This window comes from Zonotrichia albicollis, chromosome 1, assembly GCF_047830755.1.
Source record: "Zonotrichia albicollis isolate bZonAlb1 chromosome 1, bZonAlb1.hap1, whole genome shotgun sequence".
Classification (NCBI taxonomy): Eukaryota; Metazoa; Chordata; class Aves; order Passeriformes; family Passerellidae; genus Zonotrichia; species Zonotrichia albicollis.
In genome coordinates this window covers 72,779,731-72,802,830 of record NC_133819.1, presented here as the reverse complement: position 1 = coordinate 72,802,830, position 23,100 = coordinate 72,779,731, and the positions used below count along the sequence as shown (strand labels likewise).

At 44.2% G+C, this 23,100-nt stretch overlaps 1 pseudogene; it reads left to right on the top strand.

Annotated features, from left to right (window-relative positions):
- Window positions 1–2,809: 2,809 nt before the first annotated feature.
- LOC102071158 (katanin p80 WD40 repeat-containing subunit B1 pseudogene) lies at window positions 2,810–6,217 on the top strand (annotated as a pseudogene).
- The last annotated feature ends 16,883 nt before the right edge of the window (window positions 6,218–23,100 follow it).

Genomic DNA, 23,100 nt, shown 5'->3' with positions numbered 1-23,100 from the left:
GCCTTGTGGAACAAGTACATCTGAGGGACATTTGGGACAGGCAAAGCAATTCAGCCAAGCAGTGAACTTGGAGGACAATAATTCATGTTAAAACCTGTCAGCATCCAAAGGTATGATAGTGTCTGAGAAGTGAAGCTATCAGCCTCAATCTTGTGTTCCTCTTTTTAAAAACCTGAGCTCGGCTTCACTTCTGAAAGGCAGCAGAGCAGCCCCTGGAAGGACAGAGCACACAGTGCACACAAACCACCTCCTCCCTCATTGCAGTTTTCAGTGATTTTGTTACTGCTTTCTCTCCCTAATCCCACATGGAAGAGAAAATTCCTTCTCCTCCCCATGGCTACCCTAACACTTGGCCTAGACGAAGCAAGAGATTACCCAGCACATGGGACAGAGTAGAAACTGCTCCATCCCAGGCAAACACCTCTCCTAACATCTTTTGGGGGGTGTTGGGTGGTTTTCAGACTCTTCACATTTCTTCTCTTTGCTCGTCTGTGACTCCAGTTTCCTCCTGTATAAAACAATCAGCTCTACAGTACAGAAGTTTTCTGACCAGTCTCCACCTCAGCATGAATTTGTCAGAAGGTTATAATTCTCCTATAAAATGTCCCAGGATTTTCTGCGTTACTCCTCTCTGCATGGAGAAAGGTATGCAACACCAATCCTTATTTACTCTTCCTACCAATAATGTGCCCAGGATGCCTCCAGATCTGAGGATGAAAACCTTGATTTGAAGACTCTCCCCATTTCAGTGGCCTGCTTATGCCATCCCAAGGCTGTGCCTCCATGTTGCTCTCAGCCAGAAAGCCCTGAAGGTTTCTCTGCTTTCTCTGAGCTCAAGGCTGGGCAGCCAGGGCTGCCCTTTTCATCAAGGTCAGAGGAAGCACTGACCATGCTGGAGAGTGAACAGCTATGGTGGGTGGACAAAGCTGAAAGTTTTCACACCCCTACAGTTCCAAAAAGCCAGGTAATACAATTCAAAGGAAGCCAGGAGGTCCAGAGACAAATGTGGGCTCAAGATATCGCAAGATGTCACGCTCATACCGCGATGTCACGCTCAGGCGAAACCCCTCCCCTTTTACCGTTACCCTACCGTTGCCCCCTGTTATAAATTACCCCAGTTAGCCGTTAATAAACACCATCTCACCATCCACCACATTGGTGTCAGCGTGTGCTTTGGTCCATGTGGCAGGGGCGCTGTCACCGAACCATCCTCAACCCGGGACGCCATGCTCCTAGCGGCAGCAACGAGTGGTGCCGAACACCTGCGAACGATACCGGAAGGGGGAATCACCTGGGTGAGGGAACGGCAGCTGGAGCAACGGGACTGTCTCCGGCGGGGAGGACGCTCCCGGGGGACCGACAAAGGGGGAAAATCTAGTGCTGGGAGTCGGTAAAAGAGGAAGGCTTGTGCCTAGGACTGATGAAGGAGGAAGTCTCGTGCCGGGGCGGTGGGAGAGGAAGTCTCGCACCGAAAATCGGCGAAGGAGGAAGGCTCACGCCTCAGCCGGCGAAGGAGGAGGTCTCGCACCGAAAAAACAGCGAAGGAGAGGATGGAATCCCTTTCAAAGGTCATTTTTAAAATTCATAGACAGTGGGGCGTAGATTGTGAGCTGAGAGACTTTATCCTCGTGGTGTCGAGGCTCCTGCGCACTGGGGTACTTGAGCAGCCGGAAGATGTTCTCCACCCGGAAGTGTGGGATGGTTGCCCTGAGGCCCTAGCGGAGCAGGCTCTGTCCTCAGGCTCAGGGCAAAATCTAAAATTATGGGGCAGGGTCATGCAGGCTCTGCAAAAAGTTCAGCAAGTTCAGCAGGAGTGGGGAAAGTGGAAGGCCACCCAGGACTGCTTGTGGGAAGAGTCCCGGCAGGCAGTGGGGGTGGCCAGGCAGACCGTGAATGATCATGGGGATTTACAGCGGTGGGGATGCTCTTCGCGGCTTCCGAGCCTAGGCGCCCCGGCTACAGGAAAAAAGCGGTCATTTTGGAACAGACTGCTGGAGGAGGTGCGTGGTGCCACCGTTAGCTCAGAGGCGCGGAGTGCAGCCGTTAGCTGGGAGGGGGGGACGCTGCCATTAATTCGGACTTCGAGGGAGCCGGGGCGGGGCCTCCACCTTATGCGCCATGGGGTGGTGAGCCCCCAAAGGGGAGGGAATGCAGGCGCGGTCAGTGGGCGAAGAAGGGCTGTGGAACAGCGCAGACACGCACGAACAAGAAAGAGGGGAAAAGCACGGAAAACCTATTCTTACGAGATGCTAGCATCCCCCGGCAGGAGGTGGGGCAAGCCTAGAGGGAGGGATCAGCTCAATGCTAAGAAAAAGGGGCAGCAGTGGCGGTGACGATGTCGGACCCTCCTGGCTGCAGCGGGCGTGGGCAGCGCGGCAGGGCCGCAGCCCTGCGAACACGGCAGGTCCATGAGCGGACAGCTGCGTGGCCAGGCTGGTCATAACAGCCTGGTGAAGGGCCGGTTGCGGGGCGGGGGTGGCTGGGGGGTCCCAGTCTGTTACTGCCGGGCCCCACCACCACCAGCATCCAGGCAATCACCCGAGCCCCGACCGGCGCTCCCGTCCCATGATGTTTGTCAGCGGTGAGGCCTGGTCCCCCGCCACGCCACCTCTCAGAATAGTCTCGCCATGGCCGTGTTTGAGTGCCCGCAGGATGGCTGCGGCAGCCCCGGTGCACGGCCTGGCCGTAGGACGCACTAGCAGAGCAGAGCCCCGCCGGGAGGAGGAACACACTGCCCGCCCCAGAGGCGCCATGCTGAGTCATTGCCGTGGCCGTCACCACGAAGGCGGCATGGAAGCTGCAAAAGATCATGGCCCACAGCAGCAAGGTGTCCTCAGTAGTCCTGGGAAATGGTTCAGGCCAGATGCTGGCTGCTGGAGGAGACGACTGTCAGGTCAACATATGGTCAGTTAGCAAGCCCAACTGCATCATGATCTTGACAGGTCACACAACCCCCATCAAGAGCCTACAAGTGAACCCAAATGGGAAGCTCATAGTGGCAGGGTCCCGCTCAGGGTCCATTCGAGTTTGGGACCTGGAAGCTGGCAAAGTTCTTCATACCCTACCAGGTAACAAAGCAAATATCTGCAGCCTTCATTTCCATCCTTTTGGCAGCTTTGTGGCATCTGGCTCTTTGGACACCAAAGAGTTGTGTCAGGACTGACATGGATCTGCACCAGACTGTGGCTCGCAGATTCAAGCTTCTGTATTGTCCCTGTTCGGGCACCATTTGTCACAGTACAGGGAGGCTCGGGACTTTCAATATGAGAATTAGCAAGCTTTGTTTATTGATATACAATACATTCCCCCAAATCACCAACTCTCAGTCCAGCACCACCCTTTAGATTACTCAATCTTCAGTTCATCAAGAGGAGAGGAGTCCTTCTTGTACCATAGGCTTCCCCCGGAAACACCGTTGAAACCTTGTGTGTTTCCATGTCACTCAGCACCGCCGGGAAAATCCTTTGCCATTGTGACACCTTCCATGCCCAGTGCTCTCACCACTGTGCATGGACCAGAGCTGCTATTAGGGTTGTCTTTCAAGGATGCCTTGTCTCACTCCAAAAAAGGCACAGTCTCTCCTTTGGGACATCTGTCCCCCCTAAATTTTTACACCCCCTGGGGCTGAGGGGTACCCACACTGAACCCTCCTGGTTCTGAGGCACTGCCTCCCCCTAAATGCAGTCTCTGTGTCACAGGAAAAAAAAAAAATTGTTCCATCTATGGCCACACAAGAAAAGTCCAGCCAAAAGGCCACTCCATCATCTTTCCCCCCACTCAAGAGTCTTCTGCACTTCCCTCGTGGCCCATCACCTCTTATCTCTCTTCTCATTCAGCTCCAGGAGGATCAGCATTTCAAGGTTTCTGTCATGCAAGAAAAGGATTAAATATCTCAGTCTCTGCCTCTCTGGAGCTTTGGAACTCTTACGCTGCCCTGCCGGGCACCTCCTCACCACACTCCCCCCCTTCTCCTCCTGGGCCGGCCGCTATCGAATTCAGACGCCAGCTCTCCTCTCTCTCTCTCGCCTGGGTGGGGGGGGTGGCTGCCCGATATCTCTTGGTGCTCCTCCACCCTTCCATCCTTGGGCTGGGCCTACCTCATGGCCGAGTGGCTTTTCCCCTCCCCCCGCCCAGCCGGCAGCTGGGACAGGGGGAGAGATCCAAAGCCTTTCCCACCAGAAATCCAAAGAGAGACTACCAGAGGAGCAGCTTTGCTTTTTAACCCCTGTGTGTTCTCAGAGGCATGTCCAAACTTCAGTGGCTACACCAGGTGCTAATATTAAAATCTGAACACCTATTGGTCACCACAGCATATCCCAAAAAACAAACTACTTCCTGTCACTCAAACCACATGTGGTCTTGGTGAACTGGGGAAAAGTAGCTGATCTGTCTATCAGCAACAACCAGCTGATAAGAGTTTCCTTTGCACAAAGCACAGTCTCTTCCTTCGTTGTGGATCTCAGCAGAGTCCCAAAGTCAGATTCTGTTCCTCAAGGGTTGATCAGAGACGACCAGCCTCTTGTGCCACCTACCTCCACAGAGTCTTCCCTTCTCTGCATCTATGACAGGCCCTCAATGAGCTGCAGCAAGCCACAGAGCAGAGTGAAGCACAACTCGGAGAGTGAGAGGCACAGTACTAGCAGTGAAGATGACCAGGATGAGAAGGAATCAAAGGCTGAGATCCAGAACCAAGAGGATTACAAAGAGATCTTCCAGCCCAAGAATGCAATCTGTTGAACTCCTCCTCAAAATGAGCCCTTTCCTGCCCCTCCTGAGGATGAGCCTGGAACTGCAAAGGAAGCAGTGAAGCCCAGCCAAGCTGTGGATGTCCAGACCTCGCTACCAAAGCAGGAGCTCCCTGATCCAGTCCAGAGGCCACTGAATGCCTCCTCAAATTCTTTGAGCAGAACAGAGCCATCAGTGATTCCTGCAACCAGGAATAAGCCCATTGGCCTGAAGGCCTCTGACTTTCTCCCAGCTGTGAAGAACCAAAGCCATGATAGTGCCTTTCGGGAACTGCTGCGCCTCATGGCTGTCCTGGACTAACAGCCACCACCCCCTCATGTACAAACAAAAGGTGGCCAAGCTTCCCCTGTTCGTGGTCTGGCTGGATTTCAGATCTCTCCGTGTGTCTGTCCTTTCCCCCTGCCCCTCTCCAGCATGGCAGGGAAGTGCAATCTGCCTGGCTGGTCACCCAGCCAGCCCTAATGCCTTAGGGGCTGGATGGAGGACCCCAGTGGAGAGATGTGTGTGCTGTGTGAGGGGCCCTGGTGGCTGGAGGGCTCCACAGAGCCCTGTAGGGAAGCTGCTTCATTTCAGCTCTTCATCTCAGCATCCAGCTCTGGGCTGCTCTGTGTGCTGGCCTGTCCCTGCAGGAGGGCTCTGAGCCTGCTGTCACCCCTCCTTCCCACTTGTGCTGTCGGTTCTTGTTGCCTGGCCTTGTGGGTCGGGGCCCTGCTCTCGCTGTGCAGCTGCTGAGGACTGCAGGCACCGCCCCACAAACGCCTGCTGTGGGGTGATGCCCTTTCCGTACAGAAAGGACTTCAACTGCTGTGGGGGACCAGCCCCTTTGGCTTCATCTGACATGGGCAAGGACACTGTGCCACTGTGCTGGTGCATCTCAAGGACCTGAACCAAGAGACTTTCTCTTGGCTTCTCAGCCATCCCTGCTGGCACCCAGGGCTGCAGAGGATATCAAATATCTGAACTAAATATACCAAATGACTTAGATTTGGAGCCAGGCTTGAATCTTGCAGTCCAGGCATATCTAGAGGTGTCTGAGCACGAGAGATTTACTGGAAAGAGTTGTATATATCATTATAGTAATATGTATTTGTAATGTATATGCCAATATATATCAAGAGTGTTTCAGAGAGAGAACCCACGGCTTTGGATGTTTGCAAGAAGAGCATGTATAGAAGAAAATCGTTATTTTCTGTGCCCAACCTGGCTTGATTGGTGTACCGTCTACCAAATACTTTTCCTTGTTTTGATAGAAAAGGAGCAGAAATATGGCTGAGTATCTCATCTGAGACTTTTTTTTTAGCACTTCAAGAATGCAGAGGATATCAAATAAACCCTTTAAAACCCTGCATTGTAATATCTGTACAAGACAGTTTAGAGATTGTTGTTCTGCTATTACTCCCTAGTAAAGTGGGCCAAACCAGACCTTCAGGGCAAAACTAATAAAACTTGTCAAGTTTATTTTGCAGGACTGAATCTTTAGACACCCCCGCAACCTGTAAACCCCGCTCCATGAAGGCCATGACAAGTCATTGAGCAATCCAGCAGCAGACTGCACCAGGGTTGTGAGAAATTCCATGGCCGAACGGGAAGAGATGCTGGCACAGAGAAAGACTGGGGGAGAGGCTCAACAGAAATGTTTTCAATCATGGTTCAAAGTTTTGGAAGAATTCAATTGTGTAATGGTTTGATTGCATGTTCATAATTGTTGTTTTTAAAAGAAAAGTCTTGTTTTAAGGAATATCCAACAAGTAGAGTTTGAACTCTGGCCAAGTTCTAACTCTACTTGAGTGGAAGAGGATGATTTCCATCAAGCAGAGTTAGAACTCTGGCCAAGTTCTGACTCTACTTGAACGGAATGATCAACTGTTTTATCACTTGTGTGTGTGTTACCTGATTGATTTCCTAAGCATCAACAGGGAGAAGCCTCTACAAAAATGCCAAAAAGCTGAGGAAGAAGTCCTGCAAAAATGTTTTGAGTTATGGTTCATACAGTCCCCATGACTTGTCGCCTTTGATTCCATCTTATTAGGCCCCTGGCATTGACTTTGGACCTCACAGTTTAAACAAGTGTTAAAAAGATGTTTTAGTGTTGTTCTTTAACAACCAGTTAAGAATAGTTAACATTTTGCTTGTGAAATACTTACAGTTAAGACAAGTTTGTTACGGTTATGTTGCATTGTTCAGTTTCAGTACATTTTTACCAGTTACACGTTTCCCACTTGTCAGTTTTAACCTTAGCATTTTCTATGTTTTAGCTGGTCATAAAAGGAGGGGGAAATGTGGGCTCAAGATATCGCAAGATGTCACGCTCATAACGTGATGTCACGCTCAGGCGAAACCGCTTCCCTTTTACCGTTACCCCCTGTTATAAATTACCCTGGCTAGCTGTTAATAAAGGTCATTTCACCGTCATTTCACATTGGAGTCTGCATGGGCTTTGGTCCGTGTGGCAGGGGCGCTGCCACCGAGCTGTCCTCGACCCGGGACGCCATGCCCCTGGCGGCTGCAACAGACAAAACTGTGTTGAACCAGACACACCTGACTTTCATGTTCCCAGATTTAGGTAGCACACCATTGTTACTCCCGTTTTTACCGCACAGAAATCCATATTCACAACATCTCAAAAGAAAAAAATTATCCCTACCAGTCAACTTCAGGAAATCAAGATATTCTTTTCTCCCCATCTTCTAAGGCTCTCTTCCCTTCCTCTGCCCCTCATTTACTCACCATGAGCATCAGCTGCTTGGTGCAACTCATAGAGGAAACCTCAGCAGCAGCATCTCTCACCTGGAGGAGGTCTGAAGAGCAGGGCGAGGCGAGGGAAGAGGAATCAGGTTACCAGAAAAACTCTCCTTTGTTCTCCAGCCTGCAGTATGGAAAAAGAAATCAATACTGAGTTTCAGTTGAAAATAAAAAGGTTTTATTTGAAACACTCTCTCTGTCTTTGGATAAGGTATATTTTCTACAACTAATAAGTTCTATATCTTTTTATATACTTTTAAGTGAATATGTAACTAATATGGTTTTAAAGTAAACTTTGTAAAAGACATTTTAATATCAGCAAATTGTAATTCCAAAGCTAGCTGTTGAATTGAGCATGTATCCAAGGTTATTTCTGTTTCTCAATATAATAGTATTGGGTTAGTGCATTAAGATAAAATGTACTGGTTTGTTTGTTTGTTATTGAAAGGGTATTACCCCCTAGAAACATGTACTTCTTTTATCTTTATAGAGCTATATTAAGACAGAGAAAAGAATAGACAAACGTCTCTTAGTGTGCACTTCCACTTTGTCTGCAGCCTAATTACTAATTTTATTTGTATGCATTAACATTTGAAACAACAAATAAAATTATTTGTTATTTAATAAATACATAAAAATGTAGAATCCATGTGCTAACTTAATTATACATAACATCTTTCCCATCCTGGAAAAAAAATCTAGAGTGCCCAGGAGAGAGGGAAGGGAAGGAGGGAGAGGGAGAGGGTGGTGGCAATTGCTTTTCTGGGAAAATGGAGTTGCAAAAACATCCCAGGAGGTTGGGCAGATGAGGAGGAACAATGGAGAAATGGGACTGCATGGAAGGTCATACTGCTGTTGATACTTTTAGAGACTGGAAGAAGTGAGGGAAAAAGGAAAGACTAAACACAACTGCTTCCCAATGGTACCACCATGGTATGTCCCCTTGCTCAAAAAGGATGGCAGCAGCAATCCCAGCACTGCTTGGAGCTACCCAGTGCTAGACAGTCATGGATTGCCCAAGAGCCAGCCTTCACATCAGCGGGACAGGACAGGCAGAGCATTCTTCCTGGGCCGTCCTGCCCTACAGGGCCACCAGCACCACAAAATGCTCTTTAACCTCGTCTCCCCATAGCTACAGGAGAGACTCAGCCCCCAGGACTCCTCCCTGGTAACCCCCCAGCACCAGGGTTAAGGAGCCCCTGAGGGCTGGTTGTCTGAATCACTCTGAGTTTTGGGCCCAGGTGCTCTAAGAGTGATAGCACTAAGATAACACCAACTGTAACCAGTCTGGGGCTTCCCAGTCCAAGATGAGAGTCCAGTGAGGGGCCACTGAGGTCTTGGACTGGAGTACCTCCCCTGCAAGCAAAGTCAGAAACGGGGCTGTTCAGCCTGGAGCAGGCTTCGGAAGAGTCTCATGATACATATAAATACCTGAGGGGAGGGTGCAAAGAGGATGAAGCCAGGCTCTTACCGCTGACCTGTGACAGATCAGAATCAATGGGTACAAACTGAAATACAGTTCTCTCAGAACACCAGGAAACACTTTTTCACTCTGAGGGTGACCAAGCACTGTGACAAGTTATCCAGAGAGGTCGTAGAGTCTCAGTCCTTGGAAATATTCAAAATATCTCCAAGATATTTTGAAAAGATATTGCATCAAGGCCATATCTCAGCTGGGTCATATATGGCCATATATGCATATGACCTTGCTCCAGCAGCACTTCACCGTCATCTCCAAGAGACAACTGGGCACAGAGGAACTTCCCTGTGCCTGCATTTCTCCTGGAAGGAAGCCCAGAGGAATTGCAATGTGGATGTTCAAACTCCAGCCTGGGCCAGGAGACAAGAAAGTAAAATTCACTGACGAGTGTCGTCATAGCTGGTGATCCCCCTTCACTTATGTTTTCTGCATGCTGCACCTGCACTGACAAATGCAGGTGTTTCATGTCAGCCACACTTAAGCCACCTGACAAACTAGCTCCTTCTCCTGAGGGACAGGCCCCCATGGCTGGCACACCCAATTTTCTAGTCAATATTTCATCATTGCTTTTAAAATATACCTTCCAGTTCATAATAAATGGAATAGGCTTTCAAAAGAGAATTTGCTGCAGAAAAAAAATTGCTCATATATTACTGCATACAAGTATTTGAGCCCCTCTAAGGCAGAAATAATACTACAGGCAGTACAGAAAAATCTTTGAATACATTTGTACTTTCATATACTGTAAGTCTTGGTTTAAAAAGTGAAGTGTTTTTTCCAGAAAATTTAACTCGGAGATTAGGACCTGGAGAAAAAAATGAGCCATTTATCCTTTAGTATGTGGGGTCAATTTAATTTTCAAACCATACCAAATTGAATTATGCATACTTTTATTTTTTTAATATTAAAACAGTCTCAAATGTAATAGAAATATTAAAGGGGATATGGTATTGTAAAAGGAAGACTTTTGCAGTGTGGAGAAGAAAAAAAAAAACACAGGAAGGAAGGTAGTACCCACCCCATGAAAGGTTAAAGGCTTGTCACTTGAGGAATTCTTATTGTTTATACACACATGTATTCCTTTGGCTAGGGCGGTACACCTAAATGGCATTCTTACTTCCTCTCTCTGTGCTCAAGGTCTAATTATATAAATAGAATTAGAGATAAATGTCATTTTAATGCTTGTTTTTCATCCCTGGCAAGTCTATAAAGCAATCTCTAGATAAACTTTCAGAGCTAAAATAAATTCGCACAGTAAGTCTAGATGGGCTGCAGAAGTAGTTACATTGAAACGCCATCTAATTACAGAAAATAAATCCTTCCTATCTAGACCCCATACAGAAGCCTGCATCCCATCTTTTTGCCTTAAAGAGGAAATCTCAGAGCCCAGTTATTAAATATTCTTAGGCTGGAGTGGGCTTGGAAGGCAGCTTTAGACCACACATCACCATTTCTAGAAGATGCCTTGAGCAGAGGGAAAGAGGGGATCACACACTTTGCCTGTGAAGGATGGGTCGCCCTGGCTCTTTGTACTTTGCTCCTTGCATTTACACAGGACTCTCCACATGGATGGGAATAAATTGGTACTTTTTAACACAGGAATGACACCTGCTGCAGTCTCACAGGGCACCAACAAGCAGGCCTGACACCAGTGTTTCATTACCACCACCAGAATTACAGTGAGTGACAGCCAGAAAATTGTTAAGTATTTCAGCAGGATTGGGGCAGAGCTCTGATTAATATTTAAGCACCTATGTTTGCAGAAGCAACATTCTTATTTGCTTTAAAAATACTTCTCATTACAGTGTAGTCCAGCATTCATAAGGCAAACTATAGCCATGTGGTGTTTGTGAATAATCTCATCCTTCGTTTTCTTGTTTGAGACAATTTTCATAACCATACGGCAGTATCTCAGTAATTCACACTGTAATTGAACTGGAACTGCTGGATTAAGACAATCTTCCATCTTCAATGCCTACCTGCAGAACCAATTTACTTCAGAATCTACCTCACAAATGGAATCCTGTGGAAACTGACAATTTTCTAATTGCAACTATTGGCTGCAGGTACTGGAATGGCAGGAGACTGCGCTGCATCTGTGAGTTTCTTCTGTTTCTGGCTCTTACTGCCATAAAACACCTCAACCATGAAGAAAAAAAATTGCTCTCATAACCTTGAATTAGATCTCTCTCTGCAACAACAACAACAAAAACAAAAATCTGAGGCGAAGGTATGGAAAGATACTGAAGTAAAGTTATTTTCCTAGTTTAGGTGGGAGTTCCTGGAATGCAAATAAACCAAAATAGTAAATGTTCTAAACCCAAATGTGAAAAATACTAGACCTGAAGTAAAGGCCTGGTAAAATATACACGAGAGGAGTGGGGAGCACACCTTAAACTGAGCAGGGCTCTTCCTCAATGGAACCTGTGCAGTAAATCTCTTACACTGTCAACTGTTTGAAACCTTGGGAGCCTTTGCTGGGGAGCCACAAAAATTACAGGAAGTGACCTTAAAGAAGAATCACAATGACAAATTTTCACCATCAGATGGTTGCACTTCTATCACTGTCCAAAACACAAAAAGCAGCAAAACTTAGTCTTCAATTTGGTATTGAGATTAGCTATGCTATGGATAAAATCCTGGAAATTAAAATGCAGTGAAATCTAATGGACATACCAGTGCCAAGCCAGGTCACTGTCAAGTGAGAACTGTGTGCATCTAAGAACAAAATTTTATGTGTGTTGCAAGCTCATATCTTTATTTTCTCCTTGGAAATGGATTTAGGATTCAGTGACTAAAGTAACCTGTAATGGGATTCACATATGGAAGTCCAACAGCCTCTGATGAGCAGTACTTTCAACCATTGTCATTTCTGATGTGGGTCTGCAAGGACTAGACATTAATTATCAAAAATTAATGGAATCACATATGCATGTTCTGAAGGAAGACTGTGCAGATGACATGTGTGAACAGACTTGGTGTAAAACCCCACATCTTCCTGTGCATCAGTAGGAGGGTGTTCATTTACATCAGCTGAATTTCAGACTGACACTGTTCAGAGTAACTTTTCAGCAGGTTTTGAAATATGAGCCTTCTTAATAAAAGGGTGGATTTACTTATGATAGTTTATATCTGCTTTACTTTCTTGCTACTAGTAAATCTGTCAAATGAGTGTTCAAGGTACTCTCTAAAATTCACTGCTCCAGGAACCTAATGATGATTTCATGTATCTTAAAGCACTGTGTATTACTACTAAAGTGGTAGATGAAGCTATAAACAAAATTCAAATGATTGTGAAAATACCATTATTTATCTTAAAGCTGCCACTGTAGCACAGGAGAGATTGTTTCTACTCAACCACATATAGCATCATGTAAAGTTTTTATAACGAAAGAGTTAAAAGGCTACCAATGAGCATAAACCAGAATACCATGGATTGGCTCTTAACAGAAATAGAAAGCAGAGTGAGTTTTGTGCTTGGAAATATTCCATGAATGAGTCCAACATGGTAATTTCATTTGATAAAGGAGATGTCAGTCTGTAATTCATAAGGCAGTTCAGTCCTGTGAGCATTAAAAAACTGAGCCAGTTTAAAAGACTGCATATATTAAGGTCCTGGTCCCTTAGTCAGGTAAAATAAAATATTTTGCCTATGTCAAAGAAATCTTTGCCGTAAGGCTTCAAGATTGTATTGTAAGGGAGAAATATTGCCCTCTGTTCAGGCAGTAAAAGCCTGGTATTCAGAGAGCCAGTGTGCTTCTGAAGTATGAACATGACAGGATTTCTGAGCAAGGAGTAAGCGAAGCCATTTTGGAGACACATCTGCACACTGACAGGAGTCTGAGAAGGGGAGTCTTCCCAGTCACAGTGCACTTTAAAGAAACCCTCCCTTTAACTGCAAGACCCTGCTTTGCCTAAGTACCCCTTTCAAACCTTGTTTTGAAGGGTAATTCATAAGGAGTGTTCACACATGACTAACAGCATGGGGTTGCTGCTTTCATCGACCCTTGAAATGTAATCACTCAAAACTATAAAACAGCTTCTGCTGAGGAGAATGGGTTTGCCTGAGGGGAGATGATTTCCACACCAGGGCCACCTGTCAACACCCCAAAGCAGCATGAGCTTAATCCCTTCAGAAGCAGCTGTGATGTGCCCTCTTGGAAAACCACCGAGCGGCCAAAGGATACATCTACCAAATCTAGACAGAGCATGTGAGCAAAATGCTTTTGCCTTCATCCACAGAGAAGTTAGGAGGCAGTCGCTCAGAGCAAGCCAAAGGTACTGATCTACCTGACTCCTCTCCAATCACACAAGCTTGCACACAAAGAGTTTACAGGCTATATTTGGACGTGTATAATTGGGAAACTGTCTTTAAGGAACCTAAAAGATATTACCCACAAGTTCTATCTTCCTAGAAAAAGCTAGGTCTTCCTTACCCTGAGAGGTGTCACATCACAGAAAATACTTCTTGCTCCACTGCCTGAGCCACCTGACTGAGCTGGTGCAAAGCCAGTGCAGGCTGCTACTGAACTGAGAGGTACCTTCTTCATGTTCAATTCAGAAAACAATTCACTGAGAGGGATCATTCCATAGAAAAATAAATTTCTGATGCCTCCAGAGATAGATATGTATCCAAACCTTGCTTTAAACTCTGTATTGAAGGAAGCTGAGCTGCAAATAATCAAAATACAAATCCACATTAATCCAACAGGGAAGTAAAAGGCAGTGTGATTACCCAGGACTTTCTGGTATGACTTCCATGCAGTATCCCAGCCTATCTGAGCAAGAGCTTAGAACTTCCAAGTCTGGCACTGGAGAACAAAATCAATCACTTGACTGAACAAATAAATATGAGTTGCTTAGGTATTGTGGCATGCAGGGAGGTTATCTGTAATGTTAGTATTTCTGATGTCTGTGCATTTTAAACCACACTGGTTGAGGAATAAATTAATTGCACAGTCATTTACTGCCAAACTGTCCTGCAAAGCTGAGGAGGCACTGCCAAGCCCTTCTTATTGTAAGATGATCTGAAATACAGAGGGTAGTTTACTTCTGTAATTGACCTGAGGAATAACTGTAACACAACAAACATTCCTATGATTAATGGTACTTCAGATAATAGCACATACTGAAAACAGAATACATTGAGAAATATGAGAAACTCTGGGTGATTTGTTCCTGTGTTTCTTCATTCAAATGTTAGAAGCAGTTTTAGACAGATAAGATGACAATGAGGAATGAGACTGCAGAATACCAGCCTCAAGTATGTCGCAGTCTTAGTGGAGAAGGCAAAATCTGGGCATGAAGAAAAAAAAGCTCCAGTCTTAGCAAAAACACAGCTACTCTCTCCATCACCAATTTTGAAAACTCTAAAGTATTTTCCCCCGCTGCTCCCTAGGGTGGCCTACTTAGTTAATTGTGTTCAGATTGAAATTAAGTTCTAGTAGGGAAAACCCTTTAAGCTGTGAAAAGCTTCTGACTTCATTGTATTATTTTTAAAATGTTCCTCCATCACTTAGCTATGAAGTGTCAAGACTACAGTGCTCTGGTTTGGTCCAGAACTTTTCAGTAAATCACTCCATTCCACAATAGGCACTTAGCAGGATAAAAACTGACTCAATCTCATACAAAACCCCTTTATTTTTAGTGATTTTCCAAAGCCATTGATTGCAGTGTTTTCTTTATCACTGAAACTGAATGTGTTTCTATCCCCAAAAGGTTTAAGTGAAAGGGATAATAAATAAGAATAATTCTCCTGATTTTATATAAAGTCATGACTTAAAAGGATTACAACACGATTTGTTGTTCAGTAAGTATTACAGACCAGATTTAAACTGTGTTATAATCAATGGAATTTTTTCCTTGGGGCTTAAATTGGCTCCATATCAAGACACACACACAGAGATTCTCTCCTCCCCAATACCTCAGAAATCTCTCAGGTTAAATGCATAAGCTCTATTACACCAGTTGCTGTAGCCTCCCAGCTTAAAGGAGGGAGATGGAACTGGCACAGTTCGAGCAGTACAGTGCCATAAATTCACAGATACCAACTCTCTGGGAAAAGGGCACACAGAAATTGATAAAACACATATATGCCACAAATACCAACTGTTTTGAAAGAGCTGCCATCAGGCTGCAAAGCCAAGCAGACAAAATAGCCCAGGACTGAACTGGGAGTGCGTGCACATCACCACAGTGCGCTTCATCAGCTCACTGCTCTGCAGCCACCCACACAGCTCAGAGGTCTCTGCCCACTCCTCCCAGCCCCAGGCTTCCCCCCAGGCAGCTGATGTCTGCCTGCACCTCCTGATGTGCAGGATTACTGCAAGAACAGCACTGCACAGCCAGAGCTACCTGCCTTCTTTACACAGGCTCCACTTGAACTGATTTGGCAGCTCCTTCACTGTGGTTCACGACCAGCACCAGGATCAGCCCAGCAGGCATGAAAAAGCAGTTATATGGAGTGGCCTGCCCCCTCAGAAGAGCTGTCCTTTGTTCTGACCTCATTCCTCACATCTTATGCTTGTATCCTTTTGCCACTTAACCTCCTGCTAACAAAATACCTGCTTGCTCTATATCCCTCTGGCCAACAATTTTCCTAAAGCATCCTGATGAGAAAACCCTGGTATGCTAATTCCTCCACATCTTCCTCTGTAAGGACTAATTTAATTCTACTTTGGGGTAGAACACCTGATAAATGGCCAAGCCTGAGACTAGGACACCTTTGTCCCTATAATTATCTTCCTGTGCACCAGGCAAAGAACAGCTCTATCCGACACCCCTATAGGAGGAAAGATTCACAACTCTATTCAAACTTCCAGAATCAAAGAACACCTGAGTGTAGTACCCACTTTCTGCTCCCCTTGCACTTTTAGCCACTGTTTGCGTCTTTTCACCTCATATCTAGAACTCCAAATGCCTTTTCCCAGTCTTTACTGTATCATTCCTCATAAATAGGTGAATAATAGAAATGGGGACATATTTTTCTGAAAAGAGATTTTTTCCCCTTCTAACAAAAATTTAAATGAGTTTGTATCTTACAGATTGTGACCAGTGATTTCATTCCAGAAGTCATCACGTTATTTTCATTAACCACAGGACAATGGCACCTCAAGGTTAGTGCCCAAGATCTGAAAGTTCAGAATTTAGGTGACAGCAATTGCATGAGCCATGAGAAAGACCACACTCAGTTAAGCACTGTTTAACATGCTGCCTACATCTGCATGGTAACAATGAGGGCATTATGTCCAAATCCTGTGATAACACCCACATCAGAAACTGAAATCCTACATTTAAATGATAAGATGGTGATGAAAGCCATAGACTGCATGACAAAGCAGCACCTGCAATCTCAGTCCTAAACTCTGAGCTGATGGGAGATGGACGTGAATGCTAAAGGAACAAGGAGAGTATCTATCACTTTTGTATCCTGTATTCATGACACAGAGAAAAGATACCACATCTGAACAAATAATACAGAATGATCCTGGTCTCTGAATAGTTTGTGATTGAAATGAGTAGGCATAATTGATCCACAGAGCTCTAGGCCACAAAAAGCAGTAATTAATTCACCCAGCATGCCTCTCTGTATTTTAAAAGTGACTAATGCTCATCTACCTAGTCTTGTACTGGAACCAGTATCTTGTACTTAAAGTACACATTCCAAACAAGTGATGTGAACATGGTCAGAAGGATGGGGAAAAAATTTGTGGGGTTTTTGTTGTGTTGCTACCAGAGCTCCTAGTTCACAATCTGTGCTTTATTTGCTGTCTCCACTGGTGTAATTTTAGCTTCCAGCTATAAGATCATGTCACACGCTTGTCTAGACCTCATTACTCTCTCTCCTTGAAAGAACTTCTCCACTGTAAACCTGTCACCTCTTGATTCTCATTGCTGATAAAATAAACTGAGATACTTAAGTCTTGTTTCAACACCAGATCCCCAAGCCCTCAAAAAACATTTACTCTCACTTCATTTATGTTTCAAAAAATCCTTTTGAAACAGTAGACACTGGAACACTGTAACAATCTCACTGTGGCCACACATGGGTCACATACTATTAACTGATAGCTTACTTATAGTTCAGTTAATAATATCAACACATAGATCATAACCTAGTAACTAATCAGTAAATCAGCCATAAGTATTACCTGTGTTTCACCTATATTTCACCCTTCCTGAAGTACAACAGAGTGCTGTTACCTATATATTGTCCATCTCTCTCTCCTTTCCCATCTCCTTTGAGAGATTCTAATTTCTGAATTCCAGTGGTTCCTTGAGACCATTACCACTCCACCAAAGCCTGTTTATACTTTTAACAATAACTTACTAAGACCAAAAGAGTCCCAACTTCCAACAGTGTTAAGACACAAGTCTGACACTTATTTCACCTAAGTTTATGTTCATTTGCCACTTCCACTTCTATCTTTCACTTCTTTCTATAACAGAAAAAAAACTTTGTTCTTCAGCAGTCAATTGTGTTATTCCAGAATTTCATTCATATCAGTGAAAAATAAGAGGTGCTACAAAAGCTCACAACCTATTCTGATCATTTTTAAGAATGGTTTTCTTCTAGATCTCAAATTTCAACTCATTTTCCTTAATATTAGTCTGAAAAAGTATCTCTTTCATGTCACAAGCTGAGATGTTCTGCATGACAACAGCAATTACTGTGTGTAATAAAGCACTTAATAATCTCTATTAGGATGTCTACTGAGACTCATTATGTCTCCAAGTCTTAGCCTTCAGAGTAGTATTTTGCAGCTCTGTAAATCTTGATGTTGACATTAGCAGTAGTCACTGGTCATGGATACAGAATACAACTGAAATTAAGAGGAAGGTGAGTAAATATGGCAAAACAGCTCACCAAGGCAATATTTTCACATTAATCTGTGGATGACAAAAATAAGAGCCATCTTTGGTTTTTCCATTTTAGTGGCATGCATCAGAATTAGTCACATAGCTGGATTTGAAGTGTTGGTCTGAATGACCAACAAAGTATTTAGAAACTACTATGACATTCCTAAGTGGAATACTCCTATTGAGAAGCGAATATTCCTATTAATTTTAATGATCTAAATGCACTGAGTCTGAAACCCCTCAAATCAGAAAAATTAAAGTTGCAGAATTCTCATGGTTTACAACATTTCAAATGTCCAGTTCCTCCCCCTCTTTTCAAAATGAATGTCACTTTCATTCAGTTGCTTTAGGATTTTGGTTGGGGGGCTTTTTTTGGTTTCTTGGTTTGGTTTTAGGTTTGGGGTTTTTTGGGTTTTTTTTGTTTGTTTGTTTTGGTTTTTTGGGGTTTTTTTTTGTGAAAGTCATCTGTAGCAAATTGTCCTTTTCAAAAATCTCCCTCAGGAACCTAAAAACTGAAACTGGCACATTCCATGCAACACAGGAAAGCAAAGACATAAGATCAATGAGTAGAGAAACTTTGGAGAAGCAGCTGATCCCACTCAAGCCCAAAAAGCTCCTTGCCATTTTCTCCTGACTTTGCTAATCAGGACAAAGCAATTCAGATGCAAGAGCTCATTTATAATGTCATCCTTCAGGTCAGTCTCAGACAAACAGTGCAAAGCAAAAGCACTTTGGTGTTCAATGAATCATGTTGTGGGTTTTGAATATGGAATGTGAATGAGCTTGCTGCTGAGGGAGAGCAATGGGCAGGAGCCCAAAGTGTCAACAAATGGAGAAGTAGGTGTGAAAAATGAGGTTGTTTGTGAGCCTGGTGAATGGAGAATGGTCGGTCAGAAGGATGAGAATGAATAAAAGTGAGAGATCACTCGGCTAAAAAGTGGCAGCGTTTTCCACAAAATGCCAAGGTGAGTATCTGAAGAGCAATCTACTGTCCCTTCTCCCCAGCAATCACAAACTAGGTGGACTTTAAATCATTAAGTTGCAAAAAATTGCATCGAAAACAGATATTACGAAGGGTAGGTGCAAGTGCCACCACTTTGGGCAATCCAGGGTGAAACACTAATGGGCAAATATCTCAGAGGCTTGGAGTCTCAGCAGTTTCTGGAAACAGGATCCATTTAACTCATCCCAGTTGCAGCACCAAAACAATGAGGCTTTGCTGTTGCTGACAGACAGAAACAATCAGTCAGGAATAAATGTGAACAAAGCAAGCCCCTTGTTTCTGCAAAGATGTTTATTTTTAGGTGCAGAATCCAACATAGCTGCACACAGCCACAAGTTTCTGCATGAGCAAATATGCACAAATAGGTCTGATCCTGAAAGAATTTCCCCTTAACTTCACTAAGAGCAGAAATAGATGCTAAAGGCTAATTCTCTGCCCTGAATTCTTCCAATTCTCTGAGCAGCTGCAATAATTTGACCTGTGAAATACAGAGGTGAGAAATGATATCATCATTCAGCCCCAAGGATTTTGTGAACTCATCTGACTCAAAAAGAACCAAAAATATAAATATTTTCCATGCTCCAACCATACAGCTGATCCTCATAATGCTATCAATGCAGAAGACTTGAGACAGCAGTTAAAAGGTCATAAAATCAATACACAGAAAGTCATCTCACAGAAAAGCCAATAGGAGAATACCTTTGTTTCAGAACAGGGGAGAAAGGTACACATCCCTGATGGTTTCTAGGTGGCAACTTCTCTGTTGCTTTGAAAGGCCAAAGGGGCATCTTTGATTTTATACATCCAGCTTACTTTTGCAATCAGTCCCATACACATACAGACACCATTATAAGATCAGTTCTTTAACACAGAGGTAAACACTATTCCTCCTGGACAATTTACAAGCAAGGAATTAGAGATGTGCTATCTGACCCTCGAGCTTTCTGGATGGACCATAAACAGGACTCCTCTGTGCAGGATACAGATAGAGCAGGGCTTGGGTGCCTATGGCTGAAACAGGGGTGAAACCACACAGGGTGCCAACACAGCCCAAGTAAACCCTGTAGCACAGCCGTGCTTAGGAGAAGCCCAGCATTCATTCACTTCCACCCCAGAGCTGTGGATGCCTTCAGGACTCCCCCCAAACCCTTCCAAGGATACAGTACAATTGCACGGCACATCTCCAACTGACAGTCTCTGTTGTGGGAATGCCACTGGATGGATGTCAATCCTTTCATTTACAGGTGGTTTTCCATCTGGACATGGACTGTTCTGAAGGGTGGTGAAAACTGCACGGGTGGGATGTCACAGCCCACTCAGGATGGGGCATGCTGTCCATAATAAATGCTCATTCGGCTGATCAAAGACACCAGTCCACATGTCAGGGATCTCTTATCTTATGATATAGCTGCTGTAATTCCAGAAACTAGCCCACTACATAATGAGAGAAGTGTTGGCTAACAAGCTGTCAACTTTTACATACAACACCTTTTAACATGCTCCCAGTCCTTACAGCAAACTTCAGTACAGAGTACAGGGTAAGAATATGAAAGATGCACTTTGCCAAGACAAAGTAAAAGAGGAGAGAAATAAAGACATAAAAGAGAGAAAGAGAAGGAGAAAGATCACCAAAGATCCTACGTTGGTTCTGTTACCACGGATAGTCCAAATCTGGGGTCAAAAGAGAGAGAAAGGGACCAATCCACTTCCTCTTCTGGTTTATCTGATGCATATATCTTATGTAAAATAGGTTTTTCGCACCATTCACATTACATTATTTGTGTATGCACAGACAGCCCTTCAGAGCCCTCCAGGAAGTGAGTGGGGCTGAGGGGGAGTTGCTGCAGGCACAACAAGCACAAGCCTCAAGGCAGAAACAGGAGCTGCCTGAGAACAGTGCTGCTCCATCTCCACAGGACCCTCTCTTGCACTAACAACTTTCCTCTTGCAACAGTCAGAATACTCAAGAATAAAACATGCTTATCTGCTTACGCCCAGTCCTCCACACAAGATTACCCTGGAAATGATGTATTTTCTTCTTGCATGAGGTGGCAACCATAAGCATAGAAAAATGGACTGCCACACTGCAGATGAAGGGGAAAAAATTGAAGACCCACAGAAAGGATAGAGAAAGATATGATACACAACTTGCTATAGTGTAAGAAATCCCAGCTATTCAGTTTAAGTTACAAGCATTGGTGTACATCATAATGCATTTACTGCAGTGCCTTTTTCCCAGCAACCTCCCTGTCTCCAAACTCTACAATCTCTTTTACCTGTTAAGACCCCAGTATAAAGTCTTCCACAGAACATTTTGCATATTTTCAGGTCTCAGCTACAAGTAATACAACTAACCTGGGCATATCCATTGTTACTCTGCAGTGTTTCCAGAGTTCTTGAGGGGTTATGGGCTCTAAGTGTGAAAAGCTCTAGTAGCACTTGTACTTTGGAGAAGCTTGAGGAAAATAAAATCCAAGTGTTGTAGCTAAAGAGGAAGGTTTCATCAACTGACAGAAATGTGCAAGAGTCTCACTTGCATTCAGCTAGCAGTGGAAACTACCCTGGTTGCTCTGTGTCATGGTTAAAAATGGTACTCCCACTGAGACCCTCCAAACTACATGCCCTTCACTCCCTCGCTCCTCCTCCCTCTTCCCCTTCCCCTGTGGCAGGATGGAGAGGAGAACTGGAGCCACAAAAGGTAAAGATTGTGGGTTCAGAAAAGAACAATTTACTGGAAACAGCAATGACGTATGGAAATTAACAATAACAGTAATAATATTAATAACAAAGTTGTGCAAGAAACAAAGGATTTGCACATGAGTTCTCACCCCTAACAATACCCAACCTCTCCCTCCACCATGCTACACCAACCCACAAGGGACCATTTCCCCATCCCTGGAAAATGGCCTGAGGTGGTACAAAACAACTTCCAGGTACCATAGCCCCTTCCTGGCTGTTGTCATCTTATTGCAAAAGTCCTATACCTTCTCAGTGATTTCTCATGGGAATCTCCTCGCAGCACTGACTCCTTCTTCACAGCATAGCCAACAAACTCCAAGTCTCTCCTCACCCACCTAACCCACTCTTTTGTGGCACTCATCCTCATTGGACACAGCTGTGGCCTGTTAAGGGCAGGCCTGTTCCTAATCTTTGGTGATTAGTACAGCTGCAACTCCTCAGGTGTGAGACTGCCTTCTGCACTATTCTCTTACATTCTATCCCTCCACACCTGGCTACTGCAAAAATTAATCCTGTCCTCCTGAACCAGGACACTCTGCTAAATGTATAATGAGATCACGAGTATCTAGCTGTGCTTGATTCTCTCAAATATTTAGTCAAAGGAATAGAAGCAAAAGCAATCATCTCAAGAGTGCAGTAAGAACAAACTTTTTTTGTTTAAAAAAATAAATATGAGGAAAAAGAAAGACTATCCATATGATCTCTCAATAGAGATTCATATGGATCATATGAATGATCCATGGATCTACTGATCCACAGTTCCACATTTTTACCTTTGAGATACCTCTGGGTAATTTCCTGCTGAGCAAAAAAGGATGGTTGAAAAAACAGTGGGGTACTCACTCACAGGCAATATCTGGTCTACAGTAATGTTCATCCAGCATTGTTATGAAACATTCCTCCAGATTTTCACATGCATATATTACATCAGCATATTATATTGATCAATTTGCACAGGACATTCACATGAAATTGTTTCCAAGATGAAAGCGACCAGGAGATGCTCTTTTAAAACTGGAGTACAGCCATCCAGTAATTTGGAGTCACCTCCTGTGAGAAGGTACATCCATTCCTGTGTGTGCATGCATGAAAGGGTAAAAGAGCAGAGACAGAACACTCCTTGCAAAACTGAAAAACTCCGTGTTGAGGTGAGATGCATTGAAGAGTAAAATCTCCAACCTTATATGGTCTCTGAGCAACTGGGTCTAGTGCGAGGTGTCCCTGCCCATAGCAGGTGGTTGGAATGAGATGATCCTACAGTCCAGATTTGGACTATCCATTCTGTAATTCTACGATGATTCTGTCATTATTTTAGGTGAAATTATTTTGCAAGTTTTTTCCTGTGAATCTTCTATAACATCACAAAAACTACCCTGTGCTGCTGAGGCTTTTCAAGCAATGTCACATGAAGTTTCTCAATATATGTATCATTAAAGATAAACACACACACACATATATATATATGCACATATATTAATGTCTACTTCTACACATGGACATTTATAAAATATGCTTTAGCTTTCACTATTTC